The sequence below is a fragment of the Zeugodacus cucurbitae genome, chromosome X, assembly GCF_028554725.1.
Source record: "Zeugodacus cucurbitae isolate PBARC_wt_2022May chromosome X, idZeuCucr1.2, whole genome shotgun sequence".
NCBI lineage: Eukaryota > Metazoa > Arthropoda > Insecta > Diptera > Tephritidae > Zeugodacus > Zeugodacus cucurbitae.
Genome location: NC_071672.1, coordinates 6,381,613 through 6,391,013, shown reverse-complemented (window position 1 = coordinate 6,391,013; position 9,401 = coordinate 6,381,613).

Here is a 9,401-nt window from a genome sequence, read left to right as displayed (position 1 = left end):
CAAAACAACACAACACAACACATGACATGACATGACATGACAAGACAAAACAGGACAAAATAAGAGAAGACAAGACAAGACAAGACAAGACAATTGTGTTTGATTTTTTTTAAATTAATTAAGAAGACAAAACAAGACAAGACATGACATGACAAGACATGACAAGATATGACAAGACAAAACAAGACAAGACTAGACAAGACAAGACAAGACAAGACAAAACAACACAACACAACACAACACATGACATGACATGACATGACATGACAAGACAAGACAAGACAAGACAAGACAAGACAAGACAAGACAAGACAAAACAACTCAACACAACACATGACATGACATGACAGGACATGACAAGACAAGACAAGACAAGACAAGACAAGACAAGACATGACAAGACAAGACAAGACAAGACAAGACAAGACAAGACAAGACAAGACAAGACAAGACAAGACAAGACAAGACAAGACAAGACATGACAAGACAACACAACACAACACATGACATGACATGACATGACAAGACAAGACAGGACAGGACAAGACAAGACAAGACCAGACAAGACAAGACAAAACAAGACAAGACAAGACAAGACAAGACAAGACAAGACAAGACAAGACAAGACAAGACATGACAAGACAAGACAAGACAAGACAAGACAAGACAAGACAAGACAAGACAAGACAAGACAAGACAAGACAAGACAAAACAACTCAACACAACACATGACATGACATGACAGGACATGACAAGACAAGACAAGACAAGACAAGACAAGACAAGACATGACAAGACAAGACAAGACAAGACAAGACAAGACAAGACAAGACAAGACAAGACAAGACAAGACAAGACAAGACAAGACAAGATAAGACAAGACAACACAACACAACACATGACATGACATGACATGACAAGACAAGACAGGACAGGACAAGACAAGACAAGACAAGACAAGACAAGACAAGACAAGACAAGACAAGACAAGACATGACAAGACAAGACAAGACAAGACAAGACAAGACAAGACAAGACAAGACAAGACAAGACAAGACAAGACAAGACAAGACAAGACAAGACAAGACAAGACAAGACAAGACAAGACAAGACAAGACAAGACAAGACAAGACAAGACATGACAAGACAAGACAACACAACACATGACATGACATGACAAGACAAGACAGGACAGGACAAGACAAGACAAGACAAGACAACACAACACAACACATGACATGACATGACATGACATGACAAGACAAAACTAGACAAGACAAGACAAGACAAGACAAGACAAGACAAGACAAGATAAGACATGATAAGACGAAACAAGGCAAGACAAAACAACACAACATACGACATGACATGACATGACAAGACGAGACAAGACAAGACAAGACAAGACAAGACAAGACAAAGCAAGACAAGCCAAGACAAGACAAGACAAGACAAGACAAGACAAGACAGGACAAGACAAGACAAGACAAAACAGGACAAGACAAGAGAAGACAAGACAAGACAAGACAAAACAAGACAAGACAAGACAAAACAACTCAACACAACACATGACATGACATGACAAGACAAGACAAGACAAGACAAGACAAAACAAGACAAGACAAGACAAAACAATACAACACATGACATGACATGACAAGACAAGACAGGACAGGACAAGACAGGACAGGACAAGACAAGACAAAACAATACAACACATGACATGACATGACAAGACAAGACAGGACAGGACAAGACAAGACAAGACAAGACCAGACAAGACAAGACAAGACAAGACAAGACAAGACAAGACAAGACAAGACAAGACAAGACAAGAAAAGACAAGACAAGACAAAACAAGACAAGCCAAGACAAGACATGACATCACATGACATGACATGACATGACAAGACAAGACAGGACAGGACAGGACAGGGCAGGACAAGACAAGACAAGGCAAGAAAAGACAAAACAACACAACACAACACTTGACATGACATGACTTGACAAGACAAAACAGGACAAGACAAGAGAAGACAAGACAAGACAAGACAAGACAATTGTGTTTGATTTTTTTTTTAAATTAATTAAGAAGACAAAATAAGACAAGACATGACATGACAAGACATAACAAAACAACACAACACATGACATGACATGACATGACAAGACAAGACAAGACAGGACAGGACAAGACAAGACAAGACAAGACATGACAAGACAAGACAAGACAAGACAAGACAAGATAAGACATGATAAGACGAAACAAGGCAAGACAAAACAACACAACATACGACATGACATGACATGACAAGACGAGACAAGACAAGACAAGACAAGACAAGACAAGACAAGACAAGTCAAGACAAGACAAGACAATACAAGACAAGACAAGACAAGACAAGACAAGACAAGACAAGACAAGACAGGACAAGACAAGACAAGACAAGACAAGACAAGACAAGACGAGACAAGACAAGACAAGACAAGACAAGACAAGACAAGACAAGACAAGACAAGACAAGACAAGACAAGACAAGACAAGACAAGACAAGACAAGACAAGACAAGACAAGACAAGACAAGACAAGACAAGACAAGACAAGACAAGACAAGACAAGACAAGACAAGACAGGACAAGACAAGACAAGACAAGACAAGACAAGACAAGACAAGACAAGACAAGACAAGACAAGACATGATAAGACGAAACAAGACAAGACAAAACAACACAACATACGACATGACATGACATGACAAGACAAGACAAGAGAAGACAAGACAAGACAAGACAAGACAATTGTGTTTGATTTTTTTTTAAATTAATTAAGAAGACAAAACAAGACAAGACAAGACAAGACAAGACAAGACAAGACAAGACAAGACAAGACAAGACAAGACAAGACAAGACAACACAACACAACACATGACATGACATGACATGACAAGACAAAACAGGACAAGACAAGATAAGACAAGACAATTGTGTTTGATTTTTTTTTTAATTAATTAAGAAGACAAAACAAGACAAGACATGACATGACAAGACATGACAAGACAAAACTAGACAAGACAAGACAAGACGAGACAAGACAAGACAAGAAAAGACAAGACAAGACAAGACAAAACACCACAACACAACACAACACATGACATGACATGACATGACATGACAAGACAAGACAGGAAAGGACAAGACAAGACAAGACCAGACAAGACAAGACAAAACAAGACAAGACAAGACAAGATAAGACAAGACAAGACAAGACAAAACAAGACAAGACAAGACAAGACAAAACAACACAACACAACACATGACATGACATGAGAGGACATGACAAGACAAGACAGGACAAGACAAGACAACACAAGACAAGACAAGACAAGACAAGACAAGACAAGACAAGACAAGACAAGACAAGACAACACAACACAATGCAACACATGACATGACATGACAAGACATGACAAGACGAGACAAGACAAGACAAGACAAGACAAGACAAGACAAGACAAGTCAAGACAAGACAAGACAAGACAATACAAGACAAGACAAGACAAGACAAGACAAGAAAAGACAAGACAAGACAAGACAAGACAAGACAAGACAAGAATAGAAAAGACAAGACAAGACAAGACAAGACAAGACAAGACAAGACAAGACAAAACAAGACAAGACAAGACAAAACAAGACAAGACAAGACAAAACAATACAAGACAAGACAAAACAAGACAAGACAAGACAAGACAAGACAAGACAAGAATAGAAAAGACAAGACGAGACAAGACAAGACGAGACAAGACAAGACAAGACAAGACAAGACAAGACAAGACAAGAATAGAAAAGACAAGACAAGACAAGACAAGACAAGACAAGACAAGACAAGACAAGACAAAACAAGACAAGACAAGACAAAACAATACAAGACAAGACAAAACAACACAACACATGACATGACATGACATGACAAGACAAGACAAGACAGGACAAGACAAGACAAGACAAGACAAGACAAGACAAGACAAGACAAGATAAGACATGATAAGACGAAACAAGACAAGACAAAACAACACAACATACGACATGACATGACATGACATGACAAGACAAGACAAGACAAGACAAGACAAGACAAGACAAGACAAGACAAGACAAGACAAGACAAGACAAGACAAGACAAGACAAGACAAGACAAGACAAGACAAGACAATACAAGACATGACAAGACAAGACAAGACAAGACAAGACAAGACAAGACAAGACAAGACAAGAGAAGACAAGACAAGACAAGACAAGACAAGACAAGACAAGACAAGACAAGACAAGACAAGACAAGACAAGAATAGAAAAGACAAGACAAGACAAGACAAGAGAAGACAAGACAAGACAAGACAAGACAAAACAAGACAAGACAAGACAAAACAATACAACACATGACATGACATGACAAGACAAGACAGGACAAGACAAGACAGGACAAGACAAGACAAGACCAGACAAGGCAAGACAAGACAAGACAAGACAAGACAAAACAACTCAACACAACACATGACATGACATGACAAGACAAGACAAGACAAGACAAGACAAGACAAGACAAGACAAGACAAGACAAGACAAGACAAGACAAGACAAGACAAGACAAGACAAGACAAGACAAGACAAGACAAGACAAGACAAGACAAGACAAGACAAGACAAGACAAGACAAGACAAGACAAGACAAGACAAGACAAGACAAGACAAGACAAGACAAGACAAGACAAGACAAGACAAGACAAGACAAGACAAGACAAGACAAGACAAGACAAGACAAGACAAGACAAGACAAGACAAGACAAGACAAGACAAGACAAGACAAGACAAGACAAGACAAGACAAGACAAGACAAGACAAGACAAGACAAGACAAGACAAGACAAGACAAGACAAGACAAGACAAGACAAGACAAGACAAGACAAGACAAGACAAGACAAGACAAGACAAGACTAGACAAGACATGACAAGACAAGACAAGACAAGACAAGACAAGACAAGAAAAGACAAGACAAGACAAGACAAAACAAGACAAGCCAAGACAAGACAAGACAAGACAAGACAAAACAACAGAACACAACACATGGCATGACATGACATGACAAGACAAAACAGGACAAGACAAGAGAAGACAAGACAAGACAAGACAATTGTGTTTGATTTTTTTTTTAATTAATTAAGAAGACAAAACAAGACAAGACATGACATGACAAGACATGACAAGACAAAACAAGAAAAGACAAGACAAAACAAGACAAGACAAGACAAGACAAGAAAAGACAAGACAAGACAAGACATAACAACACAACACATGACATGACATGACATGACAAGACAAGACAGGAAAGGACAAGACAAGACAAGACCAGACAAGAAAAGACAAAACAAGACAAGACAAGACAAGACAAGACAAGATAAGACAAGACAATACAAGACGAAACAAGACAAGACAAGACAAAACAACACAACACAACACATGACATGACATGAGAGGACATGACAAGACAAGACAGGACAAGACAAGACAACACAAGACAAGACAAGACAACACAACACAACACATGCCATGACATGACATGACAAGACAAGACAAGACAGGACAAGACAAGACAAGACAAAACAAGACAAGACAAGACAAGACAAGACAAGACAAGACAAGACAAGACAAGACAAGACAAGACAAGACAAGACAAGACAAGATAAGACAAGACAAGACAAGACAAGACAAGACAAGACAAGACAAGACAAGACAAGACAGGACAAGACAAGACAAGACAAGAAAAGACAAGACAAGACAAGACAAGACAAGACAAGACAAGACAAGACAAGACAAGACAAGACAAGACAAGACAAGACAAGACAAGACAAGACATGACATGACATGACATGACATGACAAGACAAGACAAGACAGGACAGGACAGGACAAGACAAGACAAGACAAGACAAGGCAAGACAAGACAAAACAAGACAAGACAAAACAACACAACACAACACATGACATGACATGACATGCCAAGACAAAACAGGACAAGACAAGACAAGACAAGACAAGACAATTGTGTTTGATTTTTTTTTTTAATTAATTAAGAAGACAAAACAAGACAAGACATGACATGACAAGACATGACAAGACAAGACAGGACAGGACAAGACAAGACAATACCAGACAAGACAAGACAAAACAAGACAAGACAAGACAAGACAAGACAAGACAAGACAAGACAAGACAAGACAAGACAAGACAAGACAAAACAAGACAAGACAAGACAAAACAAAACAGCACAACACATGACATGACATGACAGGACATGACAATACAAGACAGGACAAGACAAGACAACACAAGACAAGACAAGACAAGACAAGACAAGACAAGACAAGACAAGACAAGACAAGACAAGACAAGACAAGACAAGATAAGACATGATAAGACATGACAAGACAAAATAAGACAAGACAAAACAACACAACACACGACATGACATGTCAAGACAAGACAAGACAAGACAAGACAAGACAAGGCAAGACAAGACAAGACAAAACAACACAACACAACACATGACATTACATGACAAGACAAGACAGGACAAGACAAGACAAGACAACACAAGACAAGACAAGACAAGACAAGACAAGACAAGACAAGATAAGACATGACAAGACAAAACAAGGCAAGACAAAACTACACAACATACGACATGACATGACATGACAAGACAAAACAACACAACACAACACATGACATGACATGACATGACAAGACAAGACAAGACAGGACAAGACAAGACAAGACAAGACAAGACAAGACAAAATAATACAACACAACACATGACATGACATGACAAGACAAGACAGGACAAGACAAGACAAGACAACACAAGACAAGACAAGACAAGACAAGACATGACAAGACAAGACAAGACAAGACAAGACATGACATGACATGACATGACAAGACAAGACAGGACAGGACAGGACAGGACAAGACAAGACAAGGCAAGACAAGACAAAACAAGACAATACAAAACAACACAACACAACACAACACATGACATGACATGACATGACAAGACAAAACAGGACAAAACAAGAGAAGACAAGACAAGACAAGACAAGACTAGACAAGACAAGACAAGACAAAACAAGACAAGACTAGACAAGACAAGACAAGAAAAGACTAGACAAGACAAGACAAAACAATTCAACACAACACATGACATGACATGACAGGACATGACAAGACAAGACAAGACAAGACAAGACATGACAAGACAAAACAAGACAAGACTAGACAAGACAAGACAAGACAAGACAAAACAATTCAACACAACACATGACATGACATGACAGGACATGACAAGACAAGACAAGACAAGACAAGACAGGAAAGGACAAGACAAGACAAGACAAGACAAGACAAGACAAGACAAGACAAGACAAGACAAGACAAGACAAGACAAGACAAGACAAGACAAGACAAGACAAGACAAGACATGACAAGACAAAACAAGACAAGACAAGACAAGACAAGACAAGACAAGACAAGACAAGACAAGACAAGACAAGACAAGACATGACAAGACAAGACAAGACAAGACAAGACAAGACAAGGCAAGACAAGACAAGACAAAACAACACAACACAACACATGACATGACATGACAAGACAAGACAGGACAAGACAAGACAAGACAACACAAGGCAAGACAAGACAAGACAAGACAAGACAAGACAAGATAAGACATGACAAGACAAAACAAGGCAAGACAAAACTACACAACATACGACATGACATGACATGACAAGACAAAACAACACAACACAACACATGACATGACATGACATGACATGACAAGACAAGACAAGACAGGACAAGACAAGACAAGACAAGACAAAACAACACAACACAACACATGACATGACATGACAAGACAAGACAGGACAAGACAAGACAAGACAACACAAGACAAGACAAGACAAGACATGACAAGACAAGACAAGACAAGACAAGACAAGACAAGACAAGACATGACATGACATGACATGACAAGATAAGACAGGACAGGACAGGACAGGACAAGACAAGACAAGGCAAGACAAGACAAAACAAGACAATACAAAACAACACAACACAACACAACACATGACATGACATGACATGACAAGACAAAACAGGACAAAACAAGAGAAGACAAGACAAGACAAGACAAGATTAGACAAGACAAGACAAGACGAAACAAGACAAGACTAGACAAGACAAGACAAGAAAAGACTAGACAAGACAAGACAAAACAATTCAACACAACACATGACATGACATGACAGGACATGACAAGACAAGACAAGACAAGACAAGACATGACAAGACAAAACAAGACAAGACTAGACAAGACAAGACAAGACAAGACAAGACAAGACAAGACAAGACAAGACAAGACAAGACAAGACAAGACAAGACAAGATAAGACATGACAAGACAAAACAAGGCAAGACAAGACAAGACAAGACAAGACAAGACAAGACAAGACAAGACAAGACAAGACAAGACAAGACAAGACAAGACAAGACAAGACATGACAAGACAAAACAAGACAAGACAAGACAAGACAAGACAAGACAAGACAAGACAAGACAAGACAAGACAAGACAAGACAAGACAAGACAATACAAAACAACACAACACAACACAACACAACACATGACATGACATGACATGACAAGACAAAACAGGACAAGACAAGACAAGACAAGACAAGACAAGACAAGACAAGACAAGACAAGACAAGACAAGACAAGACAATTGTGTTTGATTTTTTTTTTTTAATTAATTAAGAAGACAAAACAAGACAAGACATGACATGACAAGACATGACAAGACAAGACAGGACAGGACAAGACAAGACAATACCAGACAAGACAAGACAAAACAAGACAAGACAAGACAAGACAAGACAAGACAAGACAAGACAAGACAAGACAAGACAAGACAAAACAAGACAAGACAAGACAAAACAAAACAGCACAACACATGACATGACATGACAGGACATGACAATACAAGACAGGACAAGACAAGACAACACAAGACAAGACAAGACAAGACAAGACAAGACAAGACAAGACAAGACAAGACAAGACAAGACAAGACAAGACAAGACAAGACAAGACAAGACAAGACAAGACAAGATAAGACATGATAAGACATGACAAGACAAAATAAGACAAGACAAAACAACACAACACACGACATGACATGTCAAGACAAGACAAGACAAGACAAGACAAGACAAGGCAAGACAAGACAAGACAAAACAACACAACACAACACAACACATGACAAGACAAGACAGGACAGGACAAGACA